Raw genomic sequence first — 22,814 nt, forward strand, 5'->3', positions numbered from 1 at the left:
TTTTTTGAAGTAGACCTAGTGGATATGGCTTTAGAAGTCGGAGGCTCCAATGCCTGAGGGCATGGAGAAGATAAATTAATAAGTTCTAAGGACTGGGATGGAGGATTTTTTTTACTAGAATCCGTGGCTGTCTTTTTAGGTGGACTAATAACATGCCCACCTTTATTTTCACGGCTATCTTCAGAGTGTGGAGGGTCGTCGAGACAAGTGAAAGATCTAAACATTTTTTCGTAATGCTTAAATTTCTCAACAAGCGCCGACAGATCCTTCCCGATCTCAGAAAAACCATTTCTGGACTGCCTGAAGAATTTAAATAAATCAACTTCGGTTGATCTACATTTTTGACAAGACCAACGAAGACCCTTACCCTCGTTAATAGCGTCTAATACTCTACCGCTCAAACCAGCACATTTTATATGGGCAATCCCATCGCAGAGCCAGCATGGCACATAGGAGTCGCTTTTAACGTGGCAATTGGTGTAAATACACGACATGTTTAAAATTATATTTATTTTTAGGTTTTAGAAGCAAAAAAGCAAAAACAGTTTTGAAAACGATGTATTAATCAGTGAACCAATCAGCTGGTAAATATCAGTTAGCGAACAGTTTTAAATGCACTGTATATTAGACACCTAATAAACACAACGCAAACAGCTGTGACAAAGATGAAACAGCAGAAATGACAAAAAGACAAAAAGAGCAAAATCAATGTGCACAAACAAAAACAATTGTACAACAACAATATATTATATGAAACAAAATACTCGGCACATGCAATAAAGAATATCAAGTTAAATTAATCAAATCTACGGGAAATTTTGATGTTTTACTTATCTTTAAATTGTGCACCAGAAGTTTATTAACACTTTTTTTAATTTTTTACTTTAATAAGCGTAAACAGCTTTATCAAACACAAAATTTAAACAGATCACAGAAAAACACAGCTTCACAGCTTGACGTTTGTGTTGACGTTTTACATATATATATATATTTACATACACAAAAAAAAATTAATCAAAAACGTGTTTTCCCTCTATATAACCTTTTGCCCTCCTAACTCAAAGTCTGGCTACACCCTTGTGTGCAAAACAATTGAAGTACTTAAACCGTTCATCATACGTTCAGTTTGCTCTTTTATAGCGCATACATGGTTCCATAGTAAAGATTCCAATATCTTCATTTATTTTTATTTATTTATTTATTTGGTCTACAAAAAAAAGTTTTCTTACAGACAAATGAGAATAGAACATTTAGGTACATAGTCATTTATAATAATAATAATAATAATAATAATAATAATAATAATAATACCAGCAGGTAAGGCTAAGCTCAGGACCTTACCGGGGTCACACAGGGCGGATCGTGAACGGCCTACTCCGATAGGTTAGCTGCGAATAACCAATAAGCAGTCCCAGACCAAGAGCGGCAGGAGACGAGGGCCTGATTTAAAAGATCAGAAATGCTTGATGAATCTCCTGTGTCCGGGCGAACAGATGCCGCCCCCCAAAAAGCATCCCAGGATTGAGACCAGTTAGATCCTGTTCATGGCATACTGGAGCATGTATACGATTAGTCTGATATTGGGCTGGCGAGAGCAGTATTCCGCCACTTTAGTATGTGAGGGTGACACCTCACAGAAATGGCTGGTGGGCTAATGCTGCGATCGCCTCCGTCTCGTTAAAACCCTGGCAGGTCTTCAAGTACGTTCAATACACGTCGCCATTTAGTTGGCCGCACAGGTCCAGTTGAGATTTACTCCTGGTTTTGCGCTGTCTTGGCTCTGAACACAATATCCCATAAGGACTTGTGTCAACCCTCGCGATGGCCTGCTCCTTTGAGAGAAGGGAACTTCTGGACACTTAAAAGCGACTGTGCTACGTGTGGAGATAGCGGCTTGAAGCGGAGACCCAATTGATTGAAAATGATTAAAACAAAACCAATAAACGAAACGAACGTCGATGATACGGAGGAAGAATGCAGCGCATTCAGGAAGAGCAGTAGAGTCGTGCGCTCCCCGCCACAAACTCCTCTGCAGGCAAATTCCGGCACCACGAGCACGGAGAAAGCCGCCGGCGTGGCGCAGAAGGCTACACCTTGCCAAACGGCAACTCCCGGCAGCCGGGATAGTCGTCTTCAAACGCCGGCTGCTGCAAACAGCGACAAGCATGTCACCGCAAGCTTGGGAACTTGCGAGGGCAATGAAGATGAGCAATTGGCCCAGATTCGGCTCGTCTTGAAGAAGATGCAGAGCGCTGTCTCTAAGCAAAAGAATGTGTCCATGGACATAAGAACAGGTATGGCCCAAATCGAGGAGAGCTTAAATATATTAAGCTACCTCCGAGAGCAGCGCCGGAAGGGGTCTACCCTTACCGAGCTGCGGAAGGCTGGCCCTGGCTCGCAAAAGAGAGGTCGAACTCGATCCGACTCCCCTACAGGCGAGCCGGAAAAGAAAAAAAATACTACTACTAATAATAATAATAGTAGTAAAAACATTATTATTAGTAATCCTAATAATAATGGCAATAATAATAACAATGCACAGAAAACCGTACCAGACAATCAATGGAAAACGGTTGGAAAAAGCAGAAAGCCCAAGTCAGGGCCAGCGCCAGGTGAACCCTTGGTCAATAAGGGCGAGGCGACCAGCCGCAAAAAAAAGAAGAGGGTGAGAAAAAAGAAGAGTCTCGCCAAATTAATCATCAAGCCAGCTGAAGGCAAAACCTATGCAGAGGTGCTGGGAACGATACGTGGTAAGCTCCAACCCGAGAAGACGGAGACCGTAATTCGATCTGTTCGGAAAACCCGCGAAGGCGGCGTGCTCATCGAAATGGAGCGCTGTGGCGACCACTCAGCATTTAAGGAAAATGTGTGCACTGCCATTGGCCAGCTTGGAGACGCCCGTATTCTCACTAGACGTTTACGTCTAGAAGTTCTGGGCATGGACTGCCTAACCACGGCCCCAGAAGTGGAGAACGCTATACGCGGGGAGTTAGGAGACAAGATGAATGGCCAACTTCGCGTCTCTCTCCTCGCTGTAAACTCGCGAGAACAAAGAATGGCCGTGGTGGAAAGCGATGAACTGCCAGGCCGGACTCTTATTGAAAAGGGGAAGCTGCGAGTAGGTTGGATTATCTGCCGCGTCCGAGAGCGCGCGGATGTCCAAAGGTGTTTCCGCTGTCTGGGGTATGGCCACAAAAAGGCGGCATGCAAAGGCCCAGACAGAAGCAGTTCATGCTGGAAATGTGGTCAGCAGGGCCACATAGCCTCTGCGTGTAAAGAAAGCCCAAGCTGCTACCTGTGCTCGGCAGGAGATGGACAGAAAAATGCCCATCACCTGCCCGGGTAGGGAGCGTGCAAGGCCTTCAGGGATGCCCTTGCTGAGGCTAAGACAAAGCTTGGGAGAATATGATTAAATTTATACAAGGCAATATGAACAGGAGTAGGGTAGCTGATGACCTGCTGGACCAATTGGTTCTTGAACAAAGAGCAGACGCTGTCATCATCAGTGAACCCTATAGAACAAAAGAAACCTGGCATGTTGACCAATCAGGCTCGGCCGCGATATGGATTGCTAACCCCAACCATCGCGCAGAGAGCAGCGGGGTAGGACGCTGCTACGTCTGGGTTAAAATGGCGCAAATCACTGTGGTGAGCTGCTACCTGTCTCCAAACGACACAGTCCCTGTCTTCAGGGGAAAGCTCGAAGACCTTGAAGACGAATTGCGCGATATAACCGGCCACATAATTGTTGCTGGAGATTTCAACGCAAGAGGCGTGGAATGGGGTATGCCCCAAACAAACACCAGGGGAAGACTGGTCCTTGAAATGGCAGCCCGCATTGGCCTGACCATCCTCAACACCGGAACGACCCCTACATATCGAAGGCCGGGTTTTGGATACTCTATCCCTGACATAACCCTGGTCTCAGAAAGCCTTCTCCGAAGGGCTGACGGATGGAGAGTGATGGAAGACCTGAGTGGTAGCGACCACAACTACATCACCTTCCAAGTCACTGACATCACGCGAGGGCAAACACGTAGTATCCCTCGCAGGAAACCAGGATGGAACCCGTCTAGGGTCGATGTTCGCAAGTTCGATACGTCACTCCTAGCAGATTCCCAAGGCATTTCACCCACAACGGGAGAGATCCACAACAGGGAGTCTTGTACTAAGCTGGTCGAAGAAACTATGCGCTGCATTCACCGGGCATGCAAAGCCTCAATGCCACAGAGGAGAGCATGGTCAGGTAAAAAGCAGGTATACTGGTGGAATGACCGAATTGCTGAGCTGCGAAGGGCCTGCCATAGAATGCGGAGACTCGCAACGCGCGCTCGTGGTAGACCCGAGGCGCTGACCAGAGCAGCAGCCTACAAAAGCGCTAAGAAAGCACTTGGGGCCGAGATACAGAAGAGTAAACGGAACTGCTGGAAAGCGCTATGTGACGAAGTGGATCGCGATCCCTGGGGCCAGGGATACAAAATAGTGATGAAAAAGTTCCATACATCATCACAGGCGATGGATGAGGCCCGAGTTAAGAATATAGTGGATGCGCTATTTCCCACACACCCACTAAGAGCCGACACAGTGTTCGTCGAGGAGCAAGCCGAGGCACCACTGTTTTCGACAGACGAACTGATGCTAGCCCTGCGAAGCATGAAAGCCGGCAAGGCTCCAGGCCCAGATGGCATACCAGCGGAGGCAATCAGGTTAGCAGCGGAAACGAGCCCTGATCTTCTGCTTAACATGTACAACAGCTGCCTTAGGGCCCGGGTTTTCCCAAGCCAATGGAAGAAGGCGAGACTGGTGCTTATACCCAAGGGCAGAGGGGACCCAAACTCTCCTATATCCTTCCGGCCACTCTGCATGCTAGACACAGCAGGCAAAATGATGGAGAGTCTGCTCCAAATACGCTTGACGTCAGCCATAGAAAGCGAGGGAGGCCTTTCACCCCGACAACATGGCTTCAGGAAGGGACACTCAACTATAGGAGCAATTGGCGAAGTAGTCGAGGCGGTACATAAGGCCGAAGAAGCCTGCCACCAGGCGCGGCCAATAGTGCTGCTAGTCACACTGGACGTCAAGAACGCCTTCAACTCGGCAAGATGGGACGATATGCTGGAGGCTTTGGAACGGTCATTCAAGGTTCCAACATACTTGCTAGATATGATCCGGGACTACCTCAGAGACCGTTGGCTTTTGTACGACACAACACAAGGCCAGAGAAAGAGACGTATAACCGGCGGAGCGGCACAGGGGTCTGTACTTGGCCCGGACCTCTGGAACGCCACGTATGACAGTCTGTTGCGCACGGAAATGCCGGAGAGCGCCTTCCTTGTCGCCTTCGCGGACGACGTGGCAGCCGTCATAACAGCAAGAAATGTCCAGCTAGCACAGCTCAAGCTAAACCAGGTCATGCGCAACGTCAGTGGATGGATGAGCGATCACGGTCTGCAATTGGCTACAGCCAAAACGGAGATCGTGCTCCTCACCAGGAAACGGATCCCAACAATTATAAATATAATGGTCGGACCTCAACTCGTGACGACTTCTAGGTCTACAAAATACCTAGGGGTGAAGCTTGACAGCAAACTCACATTCTGGGAACACATCCATGGAGTATGTGAAAAAGCTGCGCAGAGCACGGCGGCTCTAAGCCGGCTGATGGCGAACGTGGGCGGCCCGAAGCCATGCCGCAGAAAGCTTCTGATGACAGCGGTCCAATCGGTGCTCCTGTACGGGGCAGAAATATGGGCTGACGCATTGAAAGTTAAAAAATACCGGATTCAAATGTCTTCGGTACAGCGCAGAGGGGCACTACGCATTGCTTCTGCATACCGTACAGTGTCCGCGGACGCGGTTCTAGTTATTTCTGGCGTCATGCCAATTCAGCTACTTGCTTACGAGCGAAAAGAGATTTACAATCTCAGTGCCGAGATAGGTCGAGCAGCTGCCGCGGCAAGGGCGCGCGAGCAACTGATCCAGCAGTGGCAACAAAACTGGAACGCGAGCACAAAAGGTCGATGGACACACTCCCTGATAGCCGACCTTCAAACATGGCTGAACAGACCACATGGGGAAGTCAATTTCTACCTGACGCAATTCCTCACCGGTCATGGTTACTTCCGAGAATATCTTCATAGAATGGGAAGGGTGGACTCACCGTTCTGTCACTACTGTGGAAACGTCGAAGATAACGTGTACAACACATTCTTCACCTGCGAACACTTCTTGATTTCGCGCAGAATGTTGGAAGAAAGACACGGAGACATTACTCCGGACAACATAGTTGGGATAATGATTTCCAGCGCAGAAAAGTGGGAAGCAGTTGCGAGATACGTGAAATTCGTACTCCGCTGCAAACGAGAGGACGGTTGTCTACTGAGGACACCCGAATGAAACGCCCCTACAAAAGAGCAGCCCCAAGGCTCTAACAGCGCGCTCCTGCATCTGAAGACATGCAGAATTGCGGTGCCAGATGCGGGATTCTTGCGCGGGCGGTGGGAGTTTGGGTTTTAGTGGGTAGCCCTACACGCTTCGGTGGGAGTCCCACACTCGGGGAAGGTAGTATAGAGACTAGCGCCCCCGGCCAGTGCACAAAGCATTTCCCTCTCCTACGAAAAAAAAAAAAAAAAAAAAAAAAAAATACCAGCATAAAATAACAGGTTTGGTAGCTGGCGAGGCCTAGTCTTCAGTCTACTTTTGTGTGCGGCGGGCGGAAAGACCTAGTTTCCGCTCCGCGCTGCGGACAGGCTGTTGATGAAGGTCGGTAAGGCCGGGTTTCCGATCTATGTTCCGGAAGACATTACTTTGTATGTGCGGCAGGCGAAAAGCTCTGGTTTCCACTCCGCGCTATGAACAAGCTGTTGAACATGTTCGGAAAGAACGAGTTTCCGATCCATATTCCCGAAGTCATTACTGTGAATGTGTGGCAGGCGGAAAGCTCTAGTTTCCGCTCCGCACTGTGGACAAGCTGTTCAGCATGGTCGGAAAGAACGAGTTTCCGCTCCATGTCCCCGAAGTCATTATTTTGAGTGTGTGTCAGGCGGAAAGCTCTAGTTACCGCTCCGCGCTGGGGACAAGCTGTTGATCATGGTCGGAAAGGCCGAGTTTCCGATCCATGCTCGTATTGTCTTGCGCGCTCGCGAAAATATACGAATCCGATTACAGTTGTACTAAGCAGTCATAGATATTGTGTAATTGATTCCCGGTTAAAGATATTAATTTATTTAGTTACAAAAAAGAGATTCACGTTTACGTTTGCCTCATAAACTGAACAGAAATACAGTTCACCAGCTGAACGATAAGGTGCAATGTAAGGGTCTACATGTTATTTATTCAAAATCTCAAGTAAGGTTCTCTGAATAGTAAAATGCGAGTCGGAGGTGTCAAAATAGTCGTAATGCTTTTTGAAGTCCTGGCATAGGCAACGAAAAGCATCATGCATTTCAAAATTTGTTCTACAAATAGTTAGCTTAATGGGCTTGTAATGTCTAGAAGGCCTGAAAGAAATACAAAACGTGATCTGGTTCCGTAGAAAGGGACTATTGACCATCGAGTTCAAGATCTTAATCATGAACAAAACAACGAGCATCTCTCTACGACTGTGCAGCGTTGGCAAATTTATGAGCTTCAAGCAGCTTTTGTACGGTGGGAGATTTAATGTCGAATCTCAAGGCAAATTATTTAACGTGAATAATAAGAATTGTTTCTGCACCGACTCGAGTCTATCAGAGAGCGTTTGATATCTAGGGTTCCATACGACGGACCGTTATTCTAAGATCGGCCTGACTAGGGAGGTGAAGAGAGCTTTATTGACATAAGAATCTCTGAATTCTTTAGCCCAACGTTTGATGGAAGCCAAGGCACCAATGAACTTAAATAACTTAACCTCGTCTGCGCACATTAAGCAATTCGAATACTTCAAAATATTTGGAAGATCGTTGATGAATAAAATAAACAGAAGGAGACCAAGGTGGCTACCTTGAGGTACACCTGACGTCACATGAATTACACGAGATGAACATTTTTTAAAGATAACCCTCTGTTTCCTGCCAATGAAATAAGAAGTAAGTCAGCGCAGCAGGATTGGAGGGAAACCAATTTTATCAAGTTTGTATATTAGAGTTGAATGTGATACTTTATCAAAAGCCTTGCTGAAATTAGTGTAAATGATGTCAGTTTGATAATTACTTTTGAAACCATTATTCACATTTGTAGTGAATTCAATAGAGTTTGATAGAGTTGATTTACCTTTACAAAAGCCGTGTTGTGATACATCGATAACGGGTGTTATGGATTAAGACAGTTCTTCCGTAACGATTTCTTCAAATAATTTAGGAATGGCACACAGCTTAGCGATTTCCCTATAATTCGCAATATTCGACCTGCTTCCATTTTTATAAAGCGGCAAGATATACGACTCCTTCCACAAAGAGGGGGAAACTCCTTGCTTCAGAGAAGCATTGAAGATGTTTGTTAATGACTTATATAGATAATCAGCACAACTTACTAAGACACAGGAGGGAATACCATCCGGGCCGCTTAGAAAAGAATTTTTTAAACTATTCAAATGAAGGAGTACATTCTCAGCGGAGATTGAAGGAATACGGATGTGGTCAAACTGTGGGAGTGGAAAAGGATAGCTAGAAGTTTTTTCATTTGGCTCGACAGAATAGTTCGATTCAAAACAATTTGCAAACATATCAGCAATCATATTACATCAATAGAAATAACATCATCTAATTTCAGTGTTTAGGGAAACCCATTTATTTTACGTTTTGAGTTAAAAAAAATTTTAAAATGACTTGGGATTAGAAACGATGTTAATGCGAGCTTTATTAATGTAATTTCTGTAACACTTTCTGTTTAAGGCATTGTATTTATGACGAAGGATGGAGTACGCGGCGTAGTGAGAAGACAGACCTGATTTTTTATAAAGTTTAAATGATTTACTTTTCTGATTTTTTAAATGCTTTAGCTCTGAGTTAAACCACAACGAGTTACGAGGTCCGGTATTTTCTTTAACAAGAGGAATGAGTTTACTGAATATATTATTCAAGATTTTACTAAAGTGTAAGGCACTGTTCTCAACATCCCCATCGTACTCAGGCGATATTATTTCAGATATAGCTATTTTAAGCATGTCGCAGCTAGCGTGTTTGAAAGAATGTATGTTGTAACTATCAATATCTTACAAAGAGAAGTGTAAATTTTTTTTAACTAAAATTAATAAAGTTAGAAGGACGAAATTCGAGGATGTGGTAGCTAACATATTAGTCCTTGACATATATTGTTTTCAAAATTAAATATTGGAAATTTCCAAGGATATTCAAGGATAAAATTTTAAAAGGACATTTTCAATACCTATTCGTCCTGGTGCACCAAAAATTAATTTTTTTTCTATTCTACGGAATATTCCCTTTTAATTGATACCCATATTGTTATTCTACAGAGCACCGAATCTTTTGAATAATTTTTTTATTCAATCATATTCTAGAAATTTCAAAGTCCTTTTAAAAAAATCCTGACGTCAGAGAGAAAAACTAGAAACGCAGTTTTACTATATTTGGCCCCCAGTTTTGTGCATATACTGATTTTTTCGTATGTAAAATTGACTGTCGCACGGTGTTATTTATAAAGAACTGAAATTCTGGCACAGAAATCAAAAGCTCTTTTCTTAAAAATTATCAGGATTAAAAATGCTATTGACAAGCGTTTACAAATTGAAATTTCATATGAAAATTAAAAATTGTTTGTATTAAAAAATTTGTTTCTATCACTTAAATATTACATGTACCGGAATTTGACCCGCGACACACAAAATTATAGCCGACATCTCAACATACCGGGCCACGACAGTTAAAAGATTGCTTGCTTTTAAATTCAAATTTTTCACATGTGACAATGGGTAGGTTCAGAAGGTGCAGCCGTTGAGCGCAACCGTTGCTAAAAAAATCAGTGATCGTTATGGGTCTTCTGAACGGCTTGATGCATTAGCTGTCAAATTCAACTCTCAACAACATGTTGTCTCAAATGACCAGAAAAATATTACGATCATCTAACACGCAACTGTTCAGTTGATCAGAAGTACACAACAACGCGTTCAGAAGGTGCAATGGCAACAGTTACTGAGCTGTTGCGCCTTCTGAACGTGACCAATGAAATCAGTTCCACTCATGTGGAAGTCAATTCCCCTCATGTGGAAATCGTTAGCTTTTCATTTTATAAATATTGACACAGAATACGATGGGAGCTTTTACTTGATTTATCTTGATAAAATTTCTTTCAATTTATCAAGAAACATAGAATTGGGCGAATAAACCCCACAAAAAAACACAAAACTACAAAAACGACGATATGAAATTAAAATTAATTTTCCGTTTTAACCGACTTCCAAAAAAGGAGGAGGTTATCAGTTCGTGGGAATATATATATTTTTTTTATGTATGTTACCGTATAACTTTGGACCACGTCAACCGATTCTTCTTTTTGCAACGGAAAGGTAGTGTCTCAGAGGTGGTCCCACACCAATTTGGTTTAGCTCCGCTCATTGAATCATGAAATATATAGATATATATATATTTTTTTAAGTCGGTTTTTTTTTGCTAAAAGTTACTTGTTAATATAAGTTAATACGGGGGCTAACACACATACCTGTGTGAATGTGCTGACGCCGCACTTCCCCAAACACGCGCATAACCAGTGCGGGTAATTGAACTCGCATGCAAAAATAATCGAACATGCGTTAGCATAATTGAATCTATGGGAAGCGCAGCGTCAGCAGTTAATTCAGCCGGTTAGACAGAAAGTCATAGTATTAAGAAATATGTTGTGTTCATTCCATTTTGGACAGCGGGAGCAGATGGTAAATATTCTTGTACAAAACTAATTATTGACTTTTATTTTAGGAAGGACAACTTTAACTTTTTCGAGCACACGGAAGTGATCTGCTCTAACTCTGCGATCCCCAACTCCAGGGAAGAAAAGCTCCACTCCCTAGAAGGGGTCAAACCAAAGAAGTGAATAAAAACCAAATACTGAACTAAATAATTTAAGGATCGACCATCCAAATAACTTAATTTCCTTGAAGCCGTGATTCACCGTTTATAATAGAAGTTTAATTCTGCGATTCCTTTCGTGACCCTCCAGAGTATAAAAGCTCCTCTTCCCAGAAGAGGTAAATTCGAAGAAACAATAAAAAATGTGAGAACAAAAAAATTAAAGGCTCTAATAGCCGAGTAATAAATTGTCGCTTAGACCTGTGACCCCGAATGAACCTCAGGCTAAAGCTGTAAATTACTACGTCATATCCTGCGTGTCATCAGCTACCGAACCAGGAATAACATGATATTAAGTGGACCTGTGACCCCGAAGACCCTCAGGTACACAAGTAAATAGTATTTATTCAAAGTGAAAATTAAAACAAATTGACACCGTCCACGACTACGCCTTTACTGAATATCCTGGCACGATCACATGGCTGGGCGAGTCCCTGACCCTATACTCCTAGGCAGATGCTCACCTCATCGAAGGCTAATAGGTTAACATATCTTGTTTTCCTGCATTAGCTGCCTGTGGTGTCTCCAGGGTACACATCAGAACACACTGGATACTGCTACCTCGATTTCTCCGGAATTTCCAGCGTACACATAAGAACACACTGGAAATTGCAATAGGTACAAGATTATGTTGGGAAGTAAGTTGGGCCTTAGTAGGTTGCCTTCAATCTGATTATTGACGACTAAAAAGGATGTCACAGCCCTTCCTGACCGAACGTTTTCATTTAAGACTAATGTGCCGTGAAACGCCAACCTGGTACATGTCGCCGTACACATAAGAACACGGTAAAAGTTTCACAAATCTAATCGCGGCTCCTTTCTTATCTTTTTTGCAGGAAACTCTGAAAACGTAAGAAAGGGATCGACCTCCAACTCAAATCGAGACTGATTGTTTTTTTTTTCGAAACAAAAACTAATTGCATAAAAAGCAAATACAAACATAGCACGAGGACGAAGATCCGAGCCAAAAAAATTTATAACCGTGCAAAACAAAAAATAATATTGGTGCTGGCATTACCCGGTGACTTGATCGTATAAAACTTTGCAAAAAAAAAGAAAAACTCAATTTATAAAGAAAACGTGCATAAATATTTGAAACAAGAAATAATGGACGCACTGAAAACAAAAGTAAACGAACTAACTGGGGGAATTAACGCTCTCCTCGAACAGGTTAGAAAACTGGAGGGGCGTCTAACGGGAATTGAAAGAAATGGGTTAGGATTAGAGGCTCGATTACCACGAAAAGAAGCTAGCAGCGCAATCCTAGATCAAAACTTTACCAGGATTGACGGGAGGCTAGGCAGTGTAGAAGGAGCAAATAGTGTGGCTCAACAAGGGAGCTCAGTCGCGAACACCCGAGCGCCAATGTCCGAACAGACCTCAAGGAAATCGGCAGGCTCCCCGACTGTGTCAAAGAGCTGCAAACTTTTGAGGGAAATCCAGCTCAATATATTTCCTGGATACATAATGTCGAAGGCATCCTTTCCGATTACGAAGTGATCAAGGAAAAACCTTTGTATAAGGCTATCCATCAGCACGTTAGGCAAAAAATCCGGGGAGGGGCTGATGCGGCGTTAGTTGCATAAAATGTTTTCGAGATTGACCGGACTGAAATAAAAAAGGTCCTATTACTGCACTACGCAGACAAGAGGGACATACGGACGCTAGAACACCAGTTAAATCAGTTGGTTCAAAGAAATTCCAAACTAGATGAATTTTATGCGACAGTTAACCACCAACTGTCGTTGATCGTCAACAAGATTAAATGTGACGATTATACGCAGGAAACGGTTTCCGTCCTCATAGAAACATACCGCAATAGGGCCCTTGACGTGTTTGTTAGGGGTCTGAATCCAGAATTATCACGCATGCTAATAGTCCAGAAACCAAAAGCACTTCCAGAGGCGTACTCAGCTTGCCTTGACATACAAAACCTGACCTTAAGAAATACAATAGTGCATACGAACACAGTGAATAGGGTTGTTGTTCCTACGAATAACCTGTTGCAAAACCACCAGAGGCCGGCCATACCTCCTCGAGCCCGCACCAGTTATAACTGGACAAACAGAAACGCTGGCCAAGGATACAACAGAGTGCCATACAATAAGTTCCAGTCAAACCAAGAGTCCAACACTTCGTCTCCAGGCAGACTCATGGCTCCGTAACCTGCGGAGAAAATGGAAATCGATGGCAGCATTCAGTCTAAGCAGGTAAACTACATTAATCGACCTGCAAGCAACAACGCGTTTAAAAGAGGACCAGCATCATCAATTGAAAGACTTCCAAAACAACAAAGACTCTACAACATGGAGGCAAGTAGCAGTGAGCCAGGAGAAGAAGAGGCTCAGCACGTAAATTTTATGATGGACGGGCCACCAGCCTATTTCATATAAAGGGCGCTGCTCTATATTCCAGCATACCCTACCTTACTTGCGTCACCAAAGACAATATTACCCTGAAGTTCCTTGTCGACACAGGGGCGAACAAAAATTTTGTGAATCCCAAACTAGCCGCCCTCTCAACTCCGGTTGATCCACCCTTTTCAGTGCAAACTGTTGCAGGGCCTGTTCCAATAAACAAAAAAATTAGTGGACAATTTTTTCACAGTATGGGGAACGAAACTGTACTAACGTTTTATGCCCTACCAGGGCTGACTTCTTTTGATGGTATAATAGGAGACGATACCCTGAAAGAATTGGTGGCTGTGATAGATAGGAAAAATTATACCTTGAAAATAGATCCGGATATTAAAATTCCACTCAAGAACAAAACCGTTGGGGGTATTAATTTTTCTGAGGCATCGATCCCGGAGGCAGCGTTGCCCGCTCTGAAATCTCTACTTAAAAAATACTCGCATCTCTTTGAGCCCAAAAATTATCATTAAAACGTCTGTCAGGGCCGAAAGAAAAACTACCACAGAAGATCCTCTATACGCCAAAAGCTATCCCTACCCGGCGAATATGAGAGAAGAGGTGGACAGACAGATTTCCGAACTACTCCACGAAGGTATTATTCGTCCATCCAAAAGCCCTTACAATTCTCCAATTTGGGTGGTACCTAAAAACCAAAGCCGTCCGGAGAAGAGCAATACAGAATGGAAGTGGACTTTAGACGCCTAAATGCAATCACGATACCCGATACATATCCCATCCCTGACATCAACGCAACATTAGCCAGCCTCGGTCACGCCAAATACTTCACGACCATCGACCTAACGTCCGAGTTCCACCAAATAGCAATGAAAGAGGCTGACATCCCGAAAACAGTATTTTCAACCATGAATGGGAAGTACGAATTTTTAAGACTTCCTTTTGGGCTGAGGAATGCACCGGCCATATTTCAGCGTATGATAGACAACGTCTTGAAGGAACATATTGCGAAAATATGCTACGTCTATATTGACGATATCATAGTGTTTGGTAAAGATTTAGACGAGCATATGAAAAATGTCGATATAGTATTCGAAAGGATGGCAGACGCCAACGTCAGGGTAAACATAGAAAAAACAAAGTTTATGAGAACGGAGGTAGAGTTCCTGGGGTATATAATAACCTCCGACGGTATAAAAGCAGACCCCTCAAAGGTACAGACCATAGAGGCCGAACGCTAAAAGAGTTGAAAAGTTTCCTTGGAATGTCATCGTATTATCGAAAATTCATCCGGGATAACGCCAGAGCAAGCAAGCAAACAATTTAACCAGGGCATAGTCAACGGGTAAGGTAGATGATGATGAAGGTGGAAGTCCGACAAGGGTAAATGCACAATTAAACAGCGCTCCAGCTTCAGAAATTGAAAGCGATCTGGCGACTGTCCATAGCGCGGAGCAAGACGCATCGGACCTCATTCCACACGTCGAATGTCCCCTGAATGTATTTCGTAATCAAATAGTGCTCAGGGAAGGTAATGCTTTGACATGCGTAGAAAACCCACATCCTGGTTTTACTCGACACTACATCACCCTGGATAGCATCAATAAACCGACAGTAATAGAAGTACGAAAGGAGCGACTCAATCCGTCACTCATAAATGGTATTAAAATCCCAGAGAATCGTCTGCAACTCCTACAGGAGGTATATTTAGAACATTTTCTCTTATATAAAATTAGGATAACTTAACGGGTAGTTGAGGACGTGGCCAACGAAGACAGAATTTGCAAAATAGTGGAAGATGAACATAAGAGGGCACACAGAAACCCCAGGGAAAATAAAGAGCGAATCCTGGGAAAGTACTCTTTCCCTAAAATGGCAAGTCGGATAAGGAAATTCGCATCTATCTGCGAAACTTGCCTCACAAATAAGTACGATAGACATCCCGCGGTACCCCCTATGAAGGAAACGCCAATTCCTAAATACCCATGCGAAATATTGCACGTTGACATTTTCGAAATCCAAAAGGAAAAATTTCTATCCTGTGTTGACAAATTTTCGAAGTTTGCAAAACTTTTCCACATAAGGAACCGCTCATCCCTCACTCTTCGTTCAAAATTTGCCAAGCTTATCCACTACTTCACAACCCCTCGGGTCATATTAACAGACAATGAGAGAGGATTTATGAGCCCTCTAGTAAGCAATTATATAAGAGCTTTAGGGATTGAATTGTACAAAACTCCAGTGCAAAGAAGTGAAGTGAATGGGCAGAGCGAAAGATTTCATTCAAATTTGATCGAAATCTACCGATGTCTGCGAAGGGAAATAAGCAATACGAGTCCCAAAGAATTTGCCTACATTGTAGTCGACCGCTATAATACAACGATTCACTCTGTGACCAAAAGGAAGCGTAGTGATGTATTCTTTAATCGAACCGAAAGAATAAACTACCAAGGACCGACAGATTTTAGAAGTAAGGTCCACAGGGAAATTAAAGATCTAATTAGAAAAAATTAAGAATCGCGAAACCTTCGACTAAATAGGAAGAGGAAAGGCATAAAAAAGTTTAAGGTAGGAGACGATATCTATGTAAGGGACAAACAGATTAAGAGTAAACAAAAACCACTCTATAAAAAGGAAAGGGTTCGCAAGGACAACCGAGTAACCCTAGAGACGGACACTGGTAGGAATATTCACAAGGTACATATAAAAACTAGGGCTCAATAATAATAATAAAAAAATAAAATAAAAATTAAAACACGATCAGGTGCACACCGAGCGAAAAGTTAAAAACGCCACAATTAAAATGAAACATATGTAAAAGAGGCATCTACAGCCCACTAAAAATAGCAGAAAATGCTATATAAAAGAGGCATCTGTAGCCCACCAAAAAACATAATAAATGCTAGTTAGGCGTCTACAGCCCACAAACAAAAAAAAAAAACAAGAAATACTACGTGAAAAAGGCTTATATAGCACACTACAAAATAGCAGGGAATGCTAAATAAAAGAGGCATATACTATAGCAAAAAAGGCAACTCTTTTACCGCAAGACTTGATAAGCCCACAGAAATCAAAGCGGACCACAAGTTTTTGTTTTATTTGCAAAAAATTTTGCACACTTTGATTTCAGTTAAAGGTTATTGCAGAACTTTTGGATTCTGTGGTCTTGTCAATACTAAATTCATAATTTTATAATCGCGGGGACGGGAAATAAAGTAATTAAGTGATTAGATAATATAAAAGTATAAAAAATAATGGAAAAAAAATTAAATTTTATAAAAAGAAAAATAGAATACTAATACTTAACGGATAAGCGAAACACTAACAATTAAGTAAAGAATGTTTAAACAAAAGCACTAACAATTAATTAAGTAAAGAATGTTTAAACAAAAGCACTAACAGGTACCGAATAAGAAAAACACATACTCACGGCTATTTAAGAGAAAACACAAAGCACAGTTTTTTTTCTCACTGTCCCCGAAGTAAGGTACAAAAAATGTAAAATTCATAAAACTTGCGGTGTGAATATCTAAAAAGGCCACAATAATTAAAATTTTTTTTCTTTCTCATAAAATTATCGAAAGACAGTTTACTCTTCATATCCGGCGTTTGCGGCCTCAACATATACAGCTACGACTCCCCTCTGGTGACTATTGATCATGGGCATGGCTGGATTTTGAATGGACACTTTAGTCTCGTCCAAACGTCCAAAAACTAAGAGAGACAACACGGTATGAGATCGAAAACGAAGCAGTGAGGACAGTTTTACAATTCCACCTGAACCAGACTGAGCTACGTCTTGAAGAACTTCAGATGACCAAATTGAGAAAGACACGTTCTATTGACTGGATCGGTTCGGCATGGAAATGGATTGCTTCCTCTCCAGATGCTGCGGATTATGACTATATCCTTCGAAGCCTAAACGAGGTGGTGACCAACAACAACCACCAATATCGCGTCAATGACAAGCTCTTTAACGGAACCCGTGGAGCAATTGAGAAAGCAAATCAAATGATGGTTCACATTAATGCAATCAGCAAGAGTGTTAAAGAAGAAAACCTTGAACTTCTGGACGTAAGTAAGGTTCTCATCCTTAAAGAACAAGTATCGGAGGTGGTGCAAGCGTGCCAAATTGCAAAAACGCGAATTGTAAACACGAACCTGCTTGATCGAGAGGAAATCCTTAGACTTATACTCGAAGAGGAGTCCTTACCATACCAAAACTCAATCGAGGCTATAGAACACGGATCGACATCCGTATACTCGAACGGAACACAACACCTGTGTGAATGTGCTGACGCCGCACTTCCCCAAACACGCGCATAACCAGTGCGGGTAATTGAACTCGTATACAAAAATAATCGAACATGCGTTAGCATAATTGAATCTATGGGAAGCGCAGCGTCAGCAGTTAATTCAGCCGGTTAGACACTAAGTCAGAGTATTAAGAAATATGGTGTGTTCATTCCATTTTGGACAGCGGGAACAGATGGTAAATACACTTGTACAAAACTAATTATTGTCTTTTATTTTAGGAAGGACAACTCGGGCCGCCGTGCGGCCCCCAACTTTAACTGACTTATATATTGCACTATCTTCTTTCTGCTGTCATCGCCAATCAATTCAAACAATTATTTGTACCTTATTTTATTTATTCATCTTATATCTTCATTTCAAAAAATAAGAAATATATTGAAGGATTTGACATACATATTTGTACAAAAGCAAACTTTAATTCAGAAACCATAATTATAATTATTTTGAATGGAGTTATGTTCTTTTTAACAGTTAAAGACAATATTCAAGGCTGGTTTTCATTAGGTCAAAATCACTGACATCAAAAACTGCCTTCATCTGACAGCTGTTCATTTGGTGTCAAAGGCGTTTCCATTACATTTTAAAAACTGGCCAACGACGGTTGCCAGACGTACTGATTTTATCAGTACAGTACTCATTTGTACTGATTTTATTCACTTCTTCAAGGCTGACATTGTTTTGTCGAGTGTTGCTAGTTAACTCGAAAATAATTTTCATTTTAATAATAACAAATTTGAATATTCTAATTTCTTTTGCCTATAGCTTACAATTATTTTGTCTCAATTTATTGACATTGGCCGCGTTTATAAGACGTAGCTGTTGCCCAACCGTTGGCTATTTGTCTTAGAAATGCACAGTTGAGTAGTTCCGCTCAGCTCAACAGTTGGCAACTTTCCGCCATTTTTTCCAGCGGAAAATGTTTACGCTACCTGAACTCAACGTGTTGGGCTTAGCCTAAACAGCTGATCGAAAAGACTTACGCCGCTTATATTAAATTTAACGCCGCATCGTTTGGTGGCAGTTGCAACCAAATTTATTATATTTTATATTACTAATGTGATAAAATAACTAGAATATTTTATAATAATACTAAGTTTCTAAATACATGTTTTTAAGATGTTTCCTATATAATTTTACACTGTTTAATTCATTGTACATTGAACGATTTTTTCAAAACGGCGGCAGCTCAGCGTTGAATTATAAGTACTAGATAGAGGAGTTACATACCTATATAAAAAATCGCATCTGAACAATCAGAGGCATGGAAGATATACCTTATATTAGCACCAATCTAAGTGATTATCACTGCTATGTGATCGGTATGTAAACCGGTAACACAATTTATTGGGTTTAGTTTCCTACATAAAGGAGATATCTCGCAAAACCTGGTATCTGAACAATCAGTGCTATAGGAGATAAAGCTTATACAGCATAGATTTTGACGATTTTCTCAGTAGACTTTGTATTATTATTTATAAAATATCTACGAAATTTATCGGTTTTAGCTGTTCAAATAAAGGAGTTTTACAGTAAAATCCCATATCTGAACAATCAGATGTATGGAAGATACAAATATGTTATATATGTTGTAAGTATTCTGTTAATAATGAGTGAAAATGATGCGAAATTTCATGTTCCTAGCAGCATAAATGGAGGATTTATGATAAAAGACCTCATATCTGAACAATCAGTTGTATGGGGGCTACAGGTTATAGTGACCCGATCTTTGTAATTTTTACTGTAAGTCTTCTGTTGATAATGAGTGAAAACAGCGCGAAATTTCATGGTCCTAGCTACATAAATGGAGGAGTTATAACGAAAAATCTCATATCTGAACAATCAGTTGTATGGGAGCTGTAGGTTATAGTTACCCCATCTTTTTAATTTTCACTGTAAGTTTTCTGTTGGTAATTATTGAAAACAGTGCGGAATTTCATGTTCCTAGCTATATAATGGAGGAGTTATAACGAAAAATTGTATATCTGAACAATCAGTTGTATGGGAGCTATAGGTTATAGTGACCCGATCTTTGTAATTTTCATAATGGGTGCAAGTACTGCAAAATTTCATGTTCCTAGCTGCATAAATGGAAAAGTTATAACGAAAAATCTCATATCAACAATCAGTTAGCTATATTTTATAGTGGTCCGATTTATCCGGTTCCGACAAATGATTAATACATTATAAAAATACACCCACCTCCCAAATTTTATCCGGATATCTCGAAAACTGAGAGACTAGATTGCATACAAAGAGACGGACATGGCTAAATCGACTCAGCTCGACGTTCTGGTCATATAAATATACATTTTAATGGGTCTATCTCTTTTTATTTTGGTACTTACAAACATCGGACCAAAGTTATAATACAATTTCATGCTCATGAAAGGTATAACAAGTACTCTGGCGTTTTTAAGTATTATATGCAGGGTTTAAAAATGTTGTAATTTTTTTAATTTAATTTGCTTTTGCTGTGATTTGACTTCGGGATTTATGATAAAGCAAAGCAACAGCGATTCAGAAAAAAAGCAAATGCTTTGGCTGCCATTTTGCTGTGAAATTTCTAAGGCAATCAGACAGTTCAAAAGTAATTTGTGGAAGCACAACGACAGGGAAGCAACACAAAGCAATAGAAATTTGACTATAACTTAGAAGATGTTATATGTATGCAGTGCTACTGGTGACAAGACACGAGCATAAGATAAAGATTGCATACATTACTGACTGTACGGCAACTCGCTAGCGAAAGGTCATGCCACGTGTAGCGCTCGGAAGGTTCCAATGACATCGCCATGTTAAATTCGTTAGGCAAAGGAAGGCAAATGGTATCGCAAATTTTGTGGCTAGTACTCACTTCTGGCGAGTCAGCTAAATCATATACATGTTATGTATGTAACGGGTGATTTTTTTGAGGTTAGGATTTTCATGCATTAGTATTTGACAGATCACGTGGGATTTCAGACATGGTGTCAAAGAGAAAGATGCTCAGTATGCTTTGACATTTCATCATGAATAGACTTACTAACGAGCAACGCTTGCAAATCATTGAATTTTATTACCAAAATCAGTGTTCGGTTCGAAATGTGTTTCGCGCGTCCGATTTATGGTCTACATAATCGACCAAGTGAGCAAACAATTAATGCGATTGTGACCAAGTTTCGCACTCAGTTTACTTTATTGGACATTTATTGGACATTGGACGAATGCGTACAGTGCGTACAGAAGAGAATATTGCGTCTGTTTCTGAGAGTGTTGCTGAAGACCGTGAAATGTCGATTCGTCGCCGTTCGCAGCAATTGGGTTTGCGAAACACATTTCGAACCGAACACTGATTTTGGTAATAAAATTCAATGATTTGCAAGCGTTGCTTGTTAGTAAGTCTATTCATGATGAAATGTCAAAGCATACTGAGCATCTTTCTCTTTGACACCATGTCTGAAATCCCACGTGATCTGTCAAATACTAATGCATGAAAATCCTAACCTCAAAAAAATCACCCGTTACATATGTAGATACACTCCATGCTGCAAAGCTTCATGTGCACATCACAGTCAAGCAGATCACAGCACAGCAAAAGACAATCACAGTAAACCGAAAGCAATACATTTTTTTCAATAAACTGCCGATAAAAAGAATACAATTTTCAAAATCACAGCAAAAGCGAAGCCGTTCGAATGAAAATCAAAAATTTCAAAGCGAAGCAAAAGAAAAAATAAAAACTTTTGCTGCTGTGCTGACAGTTTTTCAAACCCTTATTATATGTTACATTCATAATTTTGCTTTGAATAAAAATGTACTGAAAAGTACTGATTTTTTTAGAATGAAAAAGTCTAACGTACTGATTTCGCGCATAAAAAATCTGGCAACCCTACTGATGTCAAATGCGAAGTTAAATTTTTACAAAACGTATAGAATACCGACCTTTTAGCTACAGACTAACAAAACTGTAACTGGATAGAACTCTTCATGCTGATTTCAACCTTACCAAAATTATTTAACGCAAGTAAAAAATTAAGAAGATATAGGAGGTTAAGTTAAATTTTTCGATATTTTGAAATATCAATATCTTATGAACTACATAACCGATTAAACAACTAATGATGTCAAAATAAAGATGATTGGCTTATCTTTCAGTCGATGTACATAATTTTTATTATTTTTTATATTCTTAAGTCAAATATACTAAAAAACAAAAAAAATGAAATTTTTCATAAAATTACCTTTTTTGAAGAAAATTGCATAATTAATGCTACATAAATTTATATTATTTAGAAAGTACAAGTTATTGTTTTATATAGAAAGGTTTTTTATAAGGCAAAATTTAACAAAAGTAGCGGTAAAAATCGAAATTGTATATACATATTTTTTTAAATGGCATTTACCTACAATTTGGTTTAAAAATGGTTATATGTAGTAAATACTTCGTAAAAAAGGTAATAAAATTATCTTTGAATTGGCATCAATACTTTTTTAATCGGTCAAGTAGTTTCCGAGCTATTAAACATAAAAAGAAATAGGAAACTTGAAGTTTAGCCTGTTATATTTTCTTCATCAGCGTTGAAAGTTCAATCGATCTGCAACATGTTGGCAAATACATTTCGGTTGTCAAATGCTGCCACATCAGCGACGAGTGCCGTTTCCACTTGGCTGTCGTTTTATATGACCGTGCGTGGTGATATATGACAACATACGCAAATGCCACCAGAAGGCGACCCGTTTTCATTATTGTAACAACATTTGACTTCAAATATGACCTAATGAAAACAAGGCGACTTCACAATCGATTTTGTTTAACTTCCAGATCAGCAAAAAATTTAGTAGTCACTTTGAAGTTTTGGTATGCCATAAAATTTAATTATTATCTCCAAGATATACAAAATCGTTATCTTATACCATGTTCGGACCGCGAACGAAAACGTTTTGAAAACGAGTTTTGGGATTGTGGGCTGAAAGCTATTCGAACCGGCAGTTAATGTTTTCGATGACGTCTCTTTCATCCTTTGTTTACAGTTTTGCTACGAAAAACAAAAATCAAAATATTTGTCTATAATTTTATTATCATTAGCAACCT

General features: G+C 40.7%; 1 protein-coding gene across 2 annotated transcripts in view; it reads left to right on the forward strand.

Annotated features, from left to right (window-relative positions):
- Positions 1–22,814, forward strand: part of LOC118749915 — a 96,661-nt gene that overhangs the window by 62,539 nt on the left and 11,308 nt on the right. The window lies entirely within an intron of this gene.

The sequence above is a fragment of the Rhagoletis pomonella genome, unplaced genomic scaffold (genome assembly GCF_013731165.1).
Source record: "Rhagoletis pomonella isolate Grant_MI unplaced genomic scaffold, Rhpom_1.0 Rhpom_scaffold_00001, whole genome shotgun sequence".
Taxonomy (NCBI): Eukaryota; Metazoa; Arthropoda; class Insecta; order Diptera; family Tephritidae; genus Rhagoletis; species Rhagoletis pomonella.